General features: G+C 36.6%; 1 protein-coding gene across 2 annotated transcripts in view; it reads right to left on the bottom strand.

Annotated features, from left to right (window-relative positions):
• The window catches only part of LOC145663671 (uncharacterized), a 1,057,537-nt gene that overhangs the window by 942,651 nt on the left and 98,045 nt on the right, over window positions 1-16,841 (bottom strand). The window lies entirely within an intron of this gene.

The following is a 16,841-nucleotide window of genomic DNA, read 5'->3' as shown; positions in this document are numbered from 1 at the left end:
TGAGGTTGAAATATGATCATTTAAATGTATACGTTACCGGCGTAATCATTTAACACTGAATCTAACAATCCTTCATACTGCGATGACGTAGGTTGTGGTACGTGCTCTCTGATAATTTACAGGAGCAGTGAGCTATCCGTCGCATCAAGTCCAAAAGATACAAAGAAGACTTATAGTGTTAATCATTACATACAGAAAGCTCGAACACGACCGACCACGTTGCGTACCGACTCTCACTCAAATTCTCCCAAGTTTGAGTGACAGTTGGCAATGCATGTTATGTATCTTGGTGAAGGAAGATGATTGGGAGATTTACGCGTTAATGCATATCGATTATTGAATGCAAGGATAAATAGAAGCGACCTTCCACACCAGCGATAACATAAATAATTGGTTACGAAACCGGAGATCATAGTAAAATAATTTACTTAATTGGTGTAGTAGAACCCGCGAGTACAGTAAATAGTTAATATTTAAATAACCCCAGCATAATTGCTAATTTTTTATAGACTACCTACTATCCGCGCAAACTCGAAAATTAATTCCATTTAAATACCGGCATTGGAAAAACAAGACGAAGAAAATGTAGGTCAACGCGTAAGGTGATTTGTGCATTTGAAAAGTAAAATGTACGTTTATCATTGTGTTTGAATATGTGTATTAGAGATATTAGTTATAATTTAGAGAACTTTTAGACACATTTAGAGATACCATTAGCCTATATTAGAGACAGTTAATAGAAATAAGTCGACAATGTCAGACCCCGGAGAGTTAAAGCAAATGCTTATTGCATTGCTTGAGGAACAGTCTTCGAAAAATAACGATAAATTAAATGATAGTATTACCAGTTTAAGGGAAGACATGAACCACAGATTTGAACGTTTAGGCAAAACAATAGATAGTGAACTGCGAAAGTTCCATAAAAATGTAGGACTCCTGAAGGCAAATGTTGAGAGGTGTAGAGCCGAAGTTACGCATGTCCGCTGGGAAAGTCCGAATACGTTCAAAAAAGTAGAAAGTAAACAATCCGCGTCAGAACGAAAGGTAAATGAACAAGAGGCCGAAAATCAGATTTTAGATTTTAAGGCAATAGTTGACGTACAGGATATGCAAAAGCAAGAATATAAGCCTACGTTATGTTTAAAAGAGCAGGGTCATGAAGTAAGTAACATTCAGAACGACATTCTTGAAACTGAAAATGTAGCTTTAGAAAACACTACTAACGTTTCTCAGTTAACCCTCCTCGGTCCATGCGTCCAGCCCGCTGGACAAATTTCTGGGCGCTCTGTTCGTTTAGATTTTGCATTTAGAAATTTCAAGACCAGTTACTCAGCTGTCTGGACTCTTCTAGTACAAGGAAAAAAATCGTCGCACTTCTGACTTCATTTGTTATTGTGTATAGCTTTCAGTTTGAACATGTCTTCCAGCTCAAGTGGTACGTCGATGTCAGCTTACCGGAGAAAAGGTAATTGTTTCTATTTTTTATTTTCTACCATAGTTTTGTTGCTTGTGATTTGAAAATGAAATATTAATGATTAATTTGAGGTGATTTCTTACTTTTTAAAAGCATTTATAGTAAAGTAATTTGATAATTAAACACCGTGTTCAGCCACTTGGACATCAGGATCCAATTGTGGTTTTGTCCACGTAGCTAAATAATTACATATCTACACATAGGCCATTGTTGTAGATTATATTTCCTTTACCTTCCCTCCCTCCGCGCCATTCCATACAAAGCCAGTAGTTAAGTGAACAATAAAGACTATAGCTTCTAACCTAATAACATTTACGTTTTCTACTAATTGTGAGATTATAAATATATCTCTAGCAGTTTCGATTATTGTTTTTACACTTTTGTTGTAATAATATAATAAATATTCTATTTTTTTATTATTACTGTTGTTATTTTCATTATACGCAGATCGGAGACCTTTGTCTACTGAGGAAATAACTGATTATCTTGGGAACTCAGACCTAGATATTGCTTCTGATGAATCAGATCCAGAAGATATTCTTCACCAGCCATTATTTCCAGATGCCGATGATGACAGTGATGCCGATCCGACTTGGCAGATAGATAGGAGCGAGAATAGTGATTCAAGTGATTCTCTAGTGAGTATTTATATTCTCCGTTTGCTTATTAATATGTAGTTCAAATAACATATTTTAGTTTGTCGAATTGCACATCGACTAAACAATAAAGTTGCAAGATAATATGACAAGTTTATCTCTTTTGACTTGACAAATATTAAGTTTTCCAGTATCAAAATCAAAATTTCTTATTTTATGATTTTTGCAGCTTTTTATGTTGAACGTTTTAAAATTATGCTCACATTAGGTTTCAGAGACATTAAAATGACAATTTGATGCATCCTGTATTATACAGTATAAAGGGGCATAAAAATCAAAGATTTAATTTGATTTTCATATACAGTATAAAATCAGATATCATTAGTTTCAAACTCTGAATGATGAAAGTACAGAAAGACAAGCAGTCGAGAAGTATATTAAAAGAAAACAATAGTAATATTTTAAAAATTCTTTGTTTTTTTTTTCACTATAACCATTGCTTGTGCTTTTTGCAGTTAATTTAGCTCTTTTGTTTAGCTTACTTTCATATTTGTGTTCTGCTAGGACGTAATAGAGGAACCGTCTCATGGCAGAAAGAGAAAACCTAGACACATGCCTTCACCGCTAGCACACAATAGACGGAAGGATAAAACAAATGCACAATTGTGGAAAGCGGGGAATGATCTTCAAGAAATAGGTGAAGCACAAGATCAGGAATGGGAAGTTTCAGAAGAACGTCAATTTTGGACACCATTAGATTATTTTGAGCAGTATTTTGGGGAAGAGTTTTGGGATATGGTACATAAACAAACTAACCTGCGAGCATTTCAGGCTCCACAATGTATTAACTTACAAGCCACAAAGAATGAGATAAAGCAACTGGTTGGAGGAAGTATCGTTGCAGGATGTTTAAGATATCCTAGGCTTCGTCTATATTACAGAAAAGGGTTTAGTATACCGTCTGTTACTCAGCTCGATCGAGATAGATTTTTTCGGCTGAGGAACTACTTGCACTTCATACACAATCTTGATGTAACAGAAGAAATGAAAACCGCTACCAAGTTGTGGAAGGTGAAACCAGTTATCGATGCTTTCAGGAAGAAATCAAATACGTTACCTCTGACCAAAAATCTTTGCATTGACGAACAAATGATTCCGTTCCAAGGATCAACAAGTCTGAAGCAGCGAGTGAAAGGTAAACCTAACCCAGTAGGTTTGAAGAATTTTATCCTTGCTACACCTGAAGGAATTGTTTTAGATTTTGTGATCTACGAAGGCGCAAATACTTGGCCTGGCGGCCAACCAGACCCTCAATTAGGTATTGGTGGAACTGTTGTTAAAACACTTTTGGATAAAGTTCCTCCTGGTCACACGCTATTCGTTGATAGATATTTCACATCCGTCAACCTTATGGATTACTTACGTGAAGTGAAAAACATATCTCTGGTAGGAACAATCATGACTGGAAGATTGCCAGGAAACTTAAAGAAAGTTCTACAGAAAGACAAGGAGATGCTTTCAAAAGGAAGAGGGTCTTATCAGGAAGTTGTAAGAGAAGACAAAAAGGTCGGTATAGTAAAGTGGGTTGATAATGCATCAGTAGTAATGGCAACTAGCAAGATGATGGCAGAACCAGTTCAGAAGGTAAGACGGTATGAGAAGAAAAGAAAAGCATTCATTGACATTGAACGACCGTTTGTGATAGGCGCTTATAACGAATCAATGGGAGGTGTAGATCTCATCGACCGCTTGATTGCGTATTATCGTATGTCCATGCGCACGAAAAAATGGCCAGTTAGAGTTTTCTTCCACTTTGTGGACATGGCAATAGCAAATGCATGGCTGGAGTACAAACAGGACCAAAAATCACTAGGCTTACTTACCAAGAACCTGTACGATCTCTTAGAATTCAAATTGTATATAGGTCAAGCATTGGCGTATGCAGCATCAAGTAGCAGTTCCAGATGTGTGCGTCTTCAGAGTCAGACTGATCCTGATCCAAAAATCACTCATTGCGAACAAGAAACATCGAAGAAAAGGAAGCGGCCTGAAGAGATACCAAATAAAGATATCCGGCTCACCGGAAATGACCATCTACCTATCTGCTCTGTGATTGACAAGAACAAGTATATGAGGTGCAGAAATAAAGTGTGTGGTGGTAAAACGAAGTTTGAATGTGTCAAATGTAAAGTTTTCTTATGCATTTCCGCAGAAAGGCAGTGTTTTCTTGAATTTCATACATCCTAATCAATTAAAATTGTTGTTCTTCAATACCTTAATCTCTATATCCAAGGACTATGTATTGTAAACAAAAACAACGTTTCAAAATAAAATAATAATCTATATTAAATCTGTTTCTTTTTGTAATAAATTAGTTATGTATTCTTTATCCCAAAAAAATCCAAGCAGATTGTCGTAAAATTGAGTCCTGAAGTCTAATCGACTGGACACATGTATTTATTACAAAACAACACTTGGGTCCTCTTGTCAAGCATGCTGCACATGTCATTCCCGCCAAATTTGGTGACCAAATATTTCGGAAAAAATATTTTTGTACACTAGAGTATCAAATCGTATGAGTGAACTTAAATTTTTGAAAAAAATCTTTCAAAATAAAAATCTGGACTGAAGATGTAACAACAGAAGTTGATATGTTAGAAACTCACACAGTGCAAGTTGTTCAGCTTACTATACAACAGATGTATGGCATTCCATCACGATCAGCTGATAGGTTAACCGTTAGTTAAGATGTAAGTCAACAGGTTAGGAGCAGCGGTCGTGAGTCAGAATGGGGAATAGAAGATCTTCAAAGTGACGCTAGCCAGATGCGAAACGATAGAATTTTCCAGTATTTCGGTAGCCCGATGCAGGGACACAATCACAACAGCGAAATAGAGGATAGTAGTGAGAGTTATAGATCCGATCATTTCCTGTACAGTTTAAATGATAGTTTGTTTTCAGCTAAAACGAAGCAGCCTAGTGCGACACATGTAACTCGTGATTTGTTTACATATAGCGTAAGGTCAGACAAGAAAACAGAATGTTCTAGTTTGCGTACTTTTTAGTGTGAATCAGACGTGTTGCACGTACACGAAGATGCAGTGTTGCCGGTTCTCCCTAGTTCAATACACAACCCGCGTTTAGGGTTGTGCGCGATACGCCTACATTTATTTTCCACTTCCGCGTCGTTTAATAACGCTTTGGTTAATGTATTTAAATCGGAAACTACCGTCGCAGAAAAGTTAGTAGTTCTTGGAAACAGGTCGTTCAATTCTCAAGTGCATGAATCGGTTCTTGAAGCCGTAATCACACAACACCGTTCTTACGTGATTCGAACCTGGGAAGCTCACTTCCTGAGATAGTAGCTAGCATCGAAACATTATTAACGCATAGATGTAAAGAAATGTGTGCGTCATGTATTTGGGAAACACTTCCATTATGGGAAACAAGCGTGTAGTTAAATTATGGGATTCTTCGGATAATCAGAATGTAGGGTTCGGTTCCGTGAATAAAGTCAGAATTTGGGATCCCACAGCGAAGATTTATAACGTGTATATTTTTATGGTTAAAAAGAACTCGTTCGAGAAACAAATTATTAAATTGAAAGACACTCGGCGCATGAAAAGTCATCACTTTCGATTTATCCTGAAGTACAAATTTCCAGTCAGCTCGAACAACTTGACGAAAATAGTTGAGAAACAATAAGAAAACAAGCTTGCGCTAAAACAGAAGATCATGATCGTTCGAATTACTTCTTACATAAATTAGGAGATTTATATATTACATACCAGAAATTCTACGGAATGGTCTGACGAGTGTCTCAAAGTAATAATGACGAATTTCTCTAGTGGATTACAGTTGCTCCATTAAAATTTTTAAAAAATCCCACCAACCCGTTTAATTAGGGACTTCTATTACAGCATACCTGAGAAGATTGCCCGGTCAGCCGTATCCCAAATCACAACATGAGATACGTAAACGATGTATATGTTTAAATAAAATTTATTTCAGGACTACTCAGGACTGAGGATGTTTGGAAGGAACAAAGGATCAAGGAATAACAAATAAAAGTAACTAAAGGTAATGATGGTTTAAATTAGATCGCGAAATTTTCAAAATTTGAAATTGTATGATCCCTTTACCCATTCTGAATACAACCATGACTCTTTTAAATATTTGAACTCCACCACATTTATATAGTTTTGAATTTCTTGTATATCTATGGTGTTTATTCCAGGACAAAGAAGAAGAAGGGTACCTGAATAAAAATTTAACCTATAATATTATGTGTTGTTTTATTATAATAATAAATAAATGTGTAAATTTTCGAATCCCTAATAACACCAAGAGAAGTTGATTTAGGAACCTTAGAGGTTGGTTAGGTATTATCTGTCAGGAAAGTAAATGAACACCTGTTTTTTGAGTCTGGCATTCCTACGCTCCATCCATGGAGAGTATGAGAATTAAATCAATCAAATGTTTACTGAGGGACAAGAAGAAAAATCTAATCTGAATAAAACATTGCAGAGGGGCACAAGCTGGGAATACGAATAGTACATAGTGTAAATAAAGGGCGACACCGAAAGAGAAAGCCAGGAACAGCTGCTAAACGGACAAAATAGAGTAAAAATTGTCGCAGTGGGAACATAAAATATAAATACAACAAATATGCCAACAACTAAGCATTTACCAAGCAACGATCTTGGTGTAGTGGTTAAGACGCTAGCTTACAAGAACGGCGGTTCGAATCTGCTCCAAACAGTATATATATATATATATATATATATATATATATATATATATATATATATATATATATATATAATGCATACAGCACATGAAAGGTGGTAAAAGGGAGCGTACTACCCGTTTAATATGTTAAGTGAAAACGAGTTTAAAATTTCGGTGAAATTTATTAGAGAAGTGAGACAATGAAAATGAGGAAGCTAGTATAATCAGGGGTTGTATCAGAGGGTGGTGACCGGAAAAACTCTAAATTTTCCCGAATTTCGCGCATGTGAGTCTCTACGATAGGCATATTTCTTCAGAAATGTGCCTATTCCAGAAAGAGAGAGACATGCTCCCGGAACTGAGAGTGTGCCGCTTCCATTCAAATCAACGAGATGACAAATAGACTCTTACATAATAAGAATGCTGAGTACAAACAACTATAAAACAGCAAAGTAGTAATTGCAAGCGTTATCACCTAAGGTTTCAAGATCCGAGCAACATATCACTAATATCCCGAATGCCAAAATATTGTGACTTACACAACTCCCCCTCGCCCCAAATGTGTCCTGTGAAAACAATCACAATTTTGGGGATCAGGGACCATTTTGAGACTACAATATTAAATTATATAAGTAGACTTTTAGCAGATTCGTATTCAGTTATTTTTTTTCCACAACCAGTTTTACTGATATTCAAGACAGCAAAAGCACTATATTTGTTAACGACAAAGCGAAGTTATTGCAACACTGCGTTACACAGTGAATCATGCATATTACACTCGTGAGTTTTGCTATGCATAGGCTAGCCACCGAGGCACGCTCAATAACGCCTGAAGGAAGCAGCGAGGACAGATAGCGATACAGTGAACGAAAAGAAGCAATGCATTACAGACATTTCCAGAGATAAAAGAAAGATCCCTTCCCTTTCCACACTTCATGCTGTAGTTTTTTACTTCCATTTCCCCATCAAAGTTACATGCCTAGATTATTATACAGTTCCATTCCACTTAATCCAGAGCCTTCAAAGAACTTTGTTCTAGGAATGAAAACGTAGAACACTACACTTATAGATATACCATACATAGACAGTTAAGTAGTAATAGATGAATGCAATTAATCCCACATAATATCGATTGTCTAAATATACACTAGCTCCAAACAATTAGACACATAACAAACATTCACAACACCATTATAACCTATCAATGTTAATTCCACTTCACAAATGGTAAAATGAAAACCGTAGACTGACCGTGAATGAAAACCGTAGAAAATAGAATGATTAAAAAAAAAAACAATTATTAACACAAGTTAGTGAAGGAAACAATGACAATCAATGAAAGGAAGATGATCCGAGGTCGGATTTTGAGAAATAACTTGATAATGAGATGAAACAGAATTTTATAAAAGGAATGGTTATGATGAGCTAGACACAACATGGTTCACTATTTCGTCTCGTCATGTGAAAATGTCTCGTTTTAGAGAGGCGAGAAAAAGCCTGTGTTTCGTCTTGTGCAGTGGCGGATCTAGCTCGGGGGTGGGGGGCCCAGGTCCCCACTTCCAGATTGAGGAAAATTATTTTTGCTATGATTTATATTGTTTAGAAAATTTATAGTAAGGTCATGATATACTTATCATATTCTAAATTCAGGCAGCCCCCAGTTTTTACCTTCTAGATCCGCCACTGGTTTCGTGGCTATCCCGGTGTCATCTCGTGTTTCCGAAACAAGACAAATTGTTATCTCGTTTACATTCGTCTAATTTTCTTCGTAAACCTCATACTAATAGAAGTAAAATTGGAAGCCATGCGGCTTCGAAATGTAACGAAGTTTACAAGTTAGAATTGATAATCGGACAAGAGAGGGCCATAGGATGCTTTCGAGACATTTAAAACGCGACGAGTCCCGACAAGGACGTGTCACGTCTCGTCTAGGAAAACGAAACGAGACAGACGCTTTGTCTCGTCTCGTCTCGGATTTAACACAGCCTATATGGTCTCTCCCATGCTGGATTGGAAGCCTCTTACCGCCTCTTACCAGAGATGAAGTAGACAGTGGGCCTCGGGTCAACAGGACGTGTCCCACTGCAACCCACCATCCGCCGTGACCCACCATAACCTACATACCCACTACGACCCACCGACACACTCTGCTTAGTGCATTGTATATAGCATCTTCTGAAGAGTGGTGAATTTCTCTACATCTTACTTTTAGAATCTGCATTTTTTTTCTTCTTGTTCTTCTTCTTCTTCTGTATTTGTTTCTATTTACTTACCTGAGATGAGTATATCTAACAAGGACAAGGCAGACTTTGTTAAATGAACTTAGGGGCCATCTTTCAAAACGTAGCAGTGCACATTTAAACTGGAAGAGCGCAATAGCCAGAAATAGCCTAGAAAAAGCGTCTTAAAGTTTTGACTCGCCGTATATATGGTACTACGCCTAAAATTATCAAATGGCGGTCTGGCAGAGTATGGAGCATTCACGACTCACGTGTAAAGGGTCCGGCGTTCGATTCAAGCTCGAGTCAACTTGGTTTAGCTTTTTACCAATAAAGTTATCATTTATAACTACAAGTAAAATATTAATTCACTATATGTTCATATATTGTAAACGATAGGAATTTTCAAATCAGTTGTGAAACTTTTCAATGTTTTATGTGAACTAGATACAAAATACGACCTAATTCATAAATATATTGATATCACTAGCTGTGTTACGGTTACCACAGTCGTTGTGTCCGAAGTTACGTGTCTATATCTGTGGACAGTGTGCGAATTGCAAGGGGGATGAGAGGGAAATCCGCTAGGGAATACTGGATGAATGCTCTAGCCAAATGGGATTTCAGAATTATCCCCCTTGCAATTCGCACTCTGTCCACAGATATAGACACGAATCGTCAAGAACATTTTTCATTTAACGACTTTACGAAATAGGTTATATTTGTATCTAGTTAACATGACACATTGAAAAATTTTACAACTGATCTGAGAATTCCTATTGTTTCATGCATTATAAACATACGGTAAATTAATATTTTACTTCTAGTTATAAATGACTACTTTATTGGTAAAACCAAAACAAGTTGACTCGAGCGGGAATCGAACTCACGATCCTTTACATGTGAATCGTGAATGCTCCACACTCTACCACACCGTCACTTTGGAATTTCAGGCGTCGTATCATATATACGGCGAGTCGAAACTTTAAGACGTATTTTCTAGGCTATTTCTGGTTATTCCACTATCCCAGTTTGTAATATTAAAACTTTTTATATGCAGGACTACCTCGCGAAAGTTCATTTAACAAACTCTGCTTTTCCCTTGTAAGATATAGTCATCTTAGGTAAGTAAATAGAAACAAATCCCAAAAAAGAAAGTAGAGACCCTAAAAGATAAATGTAGACATATTCACCACTGTTCAGAGTATGCTATATACAATGCACTAAGCAGAGTGTGTCGGTTGGTCGTAGTGAGTCTGTACGTTATGGTGGATCGCTGGTTTTCGTGGTCACGGTGGGTGGTAGATTACAGTGGGTCATATCCTGTTGTCCCACGACCCACTAACCGACTTACACATCTTGACCCACATGTCTCACTTCACACAAGACCCACTGCAATTCTGGTGAGAGGTTTCCAATACAGCATGGGAGAGACAATATAGTCTTTGTTAAATCCGAGACGAGCCGAGACAAAGCGTCTGTCTCGTCTCGTTTTCCGACACGAGACGTGACATGTTCTTGTCTGGACTCATCGCGTTTTGAATGTCTTGAAATCATTCCAAAGCCCTCTCTAGTCCGATTATCAATTCTAACTTGTAAATTTCGTTACATTTCGAAGTCGCATGGCCTCCAATTTTACTTCTATTATTATGAGGTTTACGAAAGAAAATTAGAGGAAAGGAGACGAGATAACAATTTGTCTCGCTTTGGAAACACGAGATGACACTGGGATAGCCACGAGACGAGACAGAGGCTTCGTCTCGCATCGCTTAAATTAGACAATTTAACATGAGGAGAAGAAGGAGGCAATCATGTTGTGTCTAGTGCATCATAAGAATTTCTTTTCTAAAGTTCCGTTTTCATTTCATTATCAAATTATTTCTCGACGTCCGACATCGGATCATGTTTCATTGACCGTCACGGTTCCGGAACCTTAGGTGATAATGCTTGCAATTATCACTTTGATGTTTTATAGTTGTTTGTATTCCGCATTCTCATTATGTAAGCGTCTATTTGTCAACTCGTTAATGTGAATGGAAGCACCTCACTCTCAGTTCCGGGAACATCTCTCTTTCTCTTTCCGTTTCAGATGTGACGATAAAGAAAAGGGCTAAATTATGTAGAAATTTTACGGCATTTCTGGCAAGATGGACTCTGCAATAGGCACATTTTTGAAGAAATTTGCCTATCGTAGAGACTCACATGTGCGAATTTTGGGAAAATTTGCAATTTTTGAGGTTACCACCCTCTAATACATACTCCTGATTAAATATACCTGCTTCCTCGTTTTCATTGTTTTACTTCTCTGATAACTTTCACCGAAATTTTTAACTCTTTTTCACTTAACGTACTAAATGGATAATACGTTCTCTTTCACCACCTCTCATGTGCCCTATGCATTATTTTTAAAAACCTAAAAAAATATATATACTCCTTGGAGCAATTCGTATTGCCGTCCTTTTTTTGTAATCTAGCGCCGTAACCACTACACGAAGATCATTGTTTGGTAAACGTTTAGTTGTTCGAATATATGTTCGCATTTGTATTTTATGTTCCCACTTCAACAATTTCTACTTTCTTTTTCTCCGCTTTTCTGTATTGATTTAATACTCATATTCTAGATGGTTAGAACGCAGAAATGTAGTGGCTAAGACGCTAGATTGAAAATACAAAGGACATAAGTTCGAATCCCCTACTAGTAGAATATTTTTTTAATAATGCATATTATCCGTTTGTGTTATTAATTGAGAACTTGGTAAAAATTCAGCTGACATTTATTAGAGAAGTGATACAATGAAAATGAGGAAGCAAGTATATCTAATTAGGGGTATGAATCAGAGGCCGGTGATCGATAAAACGAAATTTTCCCGAATTTCATACACGTGAGTCTCTACAATAGGCAAACTTCTTCAGAAATGTGCCTATTACAGAGACCATCATATTCCACCGATTGCGCTAGCCAAAGTTAGTTTAACAATAACAAATGGTGTAGTGTTTTTTCCTTAGAACGATAAATTAAAAAGTGCATACTGCAGACGAACGAAGTGTTTCGAATGTTCTAATAATTTCCTTGCCCTTTCCCAATTAACATGCGTAAATCGTCTCTATCATGATACAAGTGTTTGCGCCAACTTTCTTAAGGATTGCTCATTTAGTATGAGAAGTCACTCTTTGATTCTTTACGATAGCCTTGAAAATAACTTGAAAAGGATTTGAAGCTATATTGATTAGTTGTATAACTCACAAGTCCAGCACTTCACCCCTACATTACCTTCTCATGCAACATCGTAAGCTAAATATTGCTAAGTTCAACCCTGATGTTTGGAACGAACCGGTTATGTTCCTGTAATGATATTTCCACCAAACTGCATGCCGAAGTTAATTTATTCGATGATCTGGAGACAATTTAGTGCCCCGTAATAAACTAAATAACATGCAATGGAGTAAAATAACAGAAATGATATCGTATTATACAGTAATTTCGCCGTGCACGTTCAATAGTATAATAATAATAATAATAATAATAATAATAATAATAATAATAATAATAATAATAATAATAATAATAATAATAATAATAATAATAATAATAATATTTCATCGGCCCTGCGCGGAAAGTGAGAATTAAATCAATCACATGTGTAATCAAGGTAAGGAGAAAAGCCTAAACTGAACAAGACATTGAAGCGGGTCACAAGCTGGGAATAAGAATAGTGCGTGGTGTAAATAAAGGACGACATCGACAGAGAAATCCAGAAATAGCAGGTAAACGGAGAAAAAGAGTACAAATTGTTGAAGTGGAAACATAAAATACATATACGAATAGGGATGAGCACGAGTCGAGCCAAAATTCGACACGACACGAGTTCAATTCGAGTCGACTCAAAGGTAATTTTATTGAATTTAGTTCCGAGCCAAGTCGCTGTTTTCGAGGTCGAGTTTCTAGCTGACTCGAGTTTGATAATGGCACGCTCGCTCGTTCAGCTCGTTTTGAAACAATGATCTGATTAGACTGGAAAGCGAAAGCCATGAGAAATGTAAGCAGTAATGTGGAAAACTTTTAGTGTTGCTCACGACAGGGGTGCATCTCGTCTCGTAATTTTAGTGCATCTCGTGGGGCAATTTTAGTGTATCTCGTCTCGTCTAGATAACGAGAGGACAAGAGTTATTATTATTATTTCGAGACAGCCTCTAATGTCGTAATCACCAATATAAGTATATACTGTAGTTCTTAAAATCAAGGCTGAGACTTGCACGGTCGAATTCTTGAGCCCGAGCAGAAGACCAAAACGAGTAGTGATATCAACCGGCTCGGCTCGTATCAACTGAGCGAACAGCTCGAGTCGGCACGGTCCAATTGAGCCGATGGCTTGAGCTTCCTCGGCTGGGATGGGTCACCTACTCGGCTCATGTGAAGCTGTTCGAGCCAGCTAAGTTGAAACTAGTCTATCGACACGGTTCGACTCAGCTCAACTAAGCCGATGGCTCAAATCGGCTTGGTTGGGTGAGCTGTTGGCTCGGCTCACTTCTCGGTTCGGTTCGGTAGTGAATGAGCTATAAGCCGAGCCGCTCGAGCCATTGAGACGCCTGAACCCGGTCCCAGCTGTTTTGATCATGTTTGGCTGAAGCCTATAACTTTTAACAATTTTTGGCTCGAGGCCGAATACTTGCCCCTTCGGAACTCAAACCCAGACTGTGACCGATGTCCTTACCTCCTGAAGATTTCTCGACGACTGAAATCGACAATCAATTAGCTTTTACTATTCAGATACAAATCGCATATCTTTTAAAGATTATACATGGTATTGATATAATAAAAATAATAATAATAATAATAATAATAATAATAATAATAATAATAATAATAATAATAATAATAATGGCATTAAAATTTTTAAACTTGCCCTAAAATTAGGCAAAACTTACTTAAAAGTAGAGATTTCGGGGAAAGGGTTCCGTACCTTCAAGACACACCTCTGCAACTACCAAAATTTTTAACTAGAGCGTTCCACTGAAGTTTCATGTAGAAAATATTCTACTGTACGTTTTAAGGAAAACAACTGTAATAAAATAACTGAATGTCACTCAATAGTAAGGCATATAATGAACTAATTTTTAGGATATGCAGAGAAAAATATAAAAACTTTGCTACAAAAATACGTACACACCATAATTCAATGAGCTCTGAAATACAATGTAACGAAATAGCCTATGAGATTCAGTCTACAGAAGAATTGTTACTTAAAGAATGGATATACACTATTTCGAGAATCGAGAAGAGACGGGAAATGTTTACGATACTTTTCGTCTCGTCTCGATTCTCATCTTCAAAGCGAGACGAACAATTTGAGTTAGCCTTGTCCCGTCTCGAATGTAAAATGTTAATTCTCATGTTATTTTGTTTGTTTTACAAACGAGATGAGAAGTTCCTCTTCTGGTGGGCAACATTAAACCAAACCGAAATATTCTTTCCAAATGTGACGTTGTTTCTTTTAATGGTATGACCTGAGCGATAATTAACTCCTAGCTTTTAACCTTCTACGAGATAATAATAATTATTATTAGTTTATTATTATTACTATTATTATTCCTGAAGTTTGATAGTTCAAGTATTGAAACATCCGAGTATTCAAATATCTGAATATAATAAAACATATATCATCGGCGGTCAATCGCCATCAAAAATCCTAAAGCAAAAAAACGCGACGTGGATTCGCACAAGCAACTTGACCACTGAACCGCGATCACAACGGGGTAAACGATTCGTCTTTAGTCTGGTTACGTTAAGTTTCTTTGTCTCCGCTTACAAACTTGTATGTTATATTTCTTCGATTAAAAATGTCTTTCGTATTTCTTTTATGATGTCGGCAAAGTTTACATTAATAACTTAAGTGGTTCTTAAACCGTTGGTTCACAAGTTTGTTTTTTTCCCCACACGAAACTACAGATATGACAGATTGAATTCTCATATTCTCCATTTCTTTCAAAGCATTCGCCATTACCTGGTTAAAGACTTATTTCCGCCACGATTCTTATTAACCAAAGTAAATTCATTTTTCGGAAGTGTAATTTTCACTTTCTGGATTTCGGAAAATTATGGAATTCAGTTAAACTCCGGAATTCAGAAGAATTCCGGAACTCGGAAGGAATCCGGAATTTAGAAAATTCCGGAATTGAGAAAACTCCGAATTTCGAAAAAATCCGTTTTTTTCGAATTCCGGAATTGTTCCAAAATCGGAATTTTCCGAATTCCGGAACTTGTCCGGTTTTACTTTCGTTAGTCCGGAAAGTAAAAATTCCGGAATTGGCTATCCCTAATTTATACACAACCTTTCAGAACACTAAGCTAGTAGTTGTCTACAAGCAAACAAGTAATGCAAAGCATTTTGTATCCTGCAATACGTCATGTATTAAAATCCGACAGGAGTTTCACTATCTAACTAGAAATTGCATGTATGTAGCTACTGGAAGCTGAGGTATGATTAATTATATTGTGTCTTATCTTTTTGTGTCTTATACAACCCTGCAAACCACTGAATATCTAAACGTCTGTCGTTAAATCCATGTTGTAGTACTCACAGTTTCATCCATTTGTGTCTATATGATCGTGTTACTAAACCTTATTATATGATAGCGTTAGTAAGTCTTTCTCTGCTCTCCCGTAAAGTTGTGTTACGATCTACTACATGATACAGAACGAATTATCAATTTAACCAAGTTGTTGTATTACTACACATCTGCTTCCGCCTCTGTCAACTCTGGTCATTATCGTTGATCGCGACATATTTTTTCATACCCCTTTCTTCGTTTACTGAACTAAACAGTAACTATTCTGAATTATACTATTGCGCATGCCTCGTAGATAAATATTTCTGATATCAATAATTTCCGCTTTGTCCAAGAAATGTTCTTTTTCTTATTCCCAGCTTGACCTTTTTATTACATTATATGAAGAGCATCTAGATCTAAATACCTCATGTATTACATAGAATGAGAGAAAGTATTGTTTCTTTTTGCTAAAGGTAGTCACTCATTTCGTATTTTTCGCCGTCCTTCACAGTTAAAATAACTGGCTATTCTTATTCTTTCTACGAATGATGGATCTTCTCATCGGTTTCATGTCAAACATGCACACGTAATGAAAAGAATATTATATTATTATGTTGTATTATTATGTATAAATAAGTAAGGCTGGCTGGCGTCCGCCCCCCTAATTTTTTCGATGCGCCTTATGGGTCCACGGTGTCCAACGTTGGTCCCATCCCACTATCACCTCCTGTTCTCTCGATATAAGTTATCGACATTTTGCGTAAAGAGGGCTCTGCCGTGACCCCATGACTACCCATGACAATGACTCTTCGTTCATGTTGCATTGAAATCGCTTATTTTTCTGACTACTATGAGTGCATACTGTCCAACGTTGCTCCCATCACTCTACAATTTCCCGTTCTCTCGATATAAATAGCTAATATTTTGTTTGTAAGGGAGATATGGCGTTCCAATCATTACGTTTGAAGAAGAATTGAGGAAGATATTGCCTTGCCACAAATAACACCTATTATTATTATTATTATTATTATTATTATTATTATTATTATTATTATTATTATTATTATTATATTATTATTATTATTATTATTATTATTATTATTATTATATTATTATTATTATTATTATTATTATTATTATTTTACTTACCACTAATGTTGCCTCCCTTTATTTGCAATGCAATGTGTTACTAAAAAGCAAATCAAATAACACTCCTCGCCATTCACGCTCCCGAACTCGAAATACATGATTTACAGTTCTCTGTGTTAGGGG

This window comes from Thermobia domestica, chromosome 11 (genome assembly GCF_964235325.1).
Source record: "Thermobia domestica chromosome 11, izTheDome1.hap1.1, whole genome shotgun sequence".
NCBI classification, from domain to species: Eukaryota; Metazoa; Arthropoda; class Insecta; order Zygentoma; family Lepismatidae; genus Thermobia; species Thermobia domestica.
This window is presented reverse-complemented; position numbering and strand designations above follow the sequence as displayed.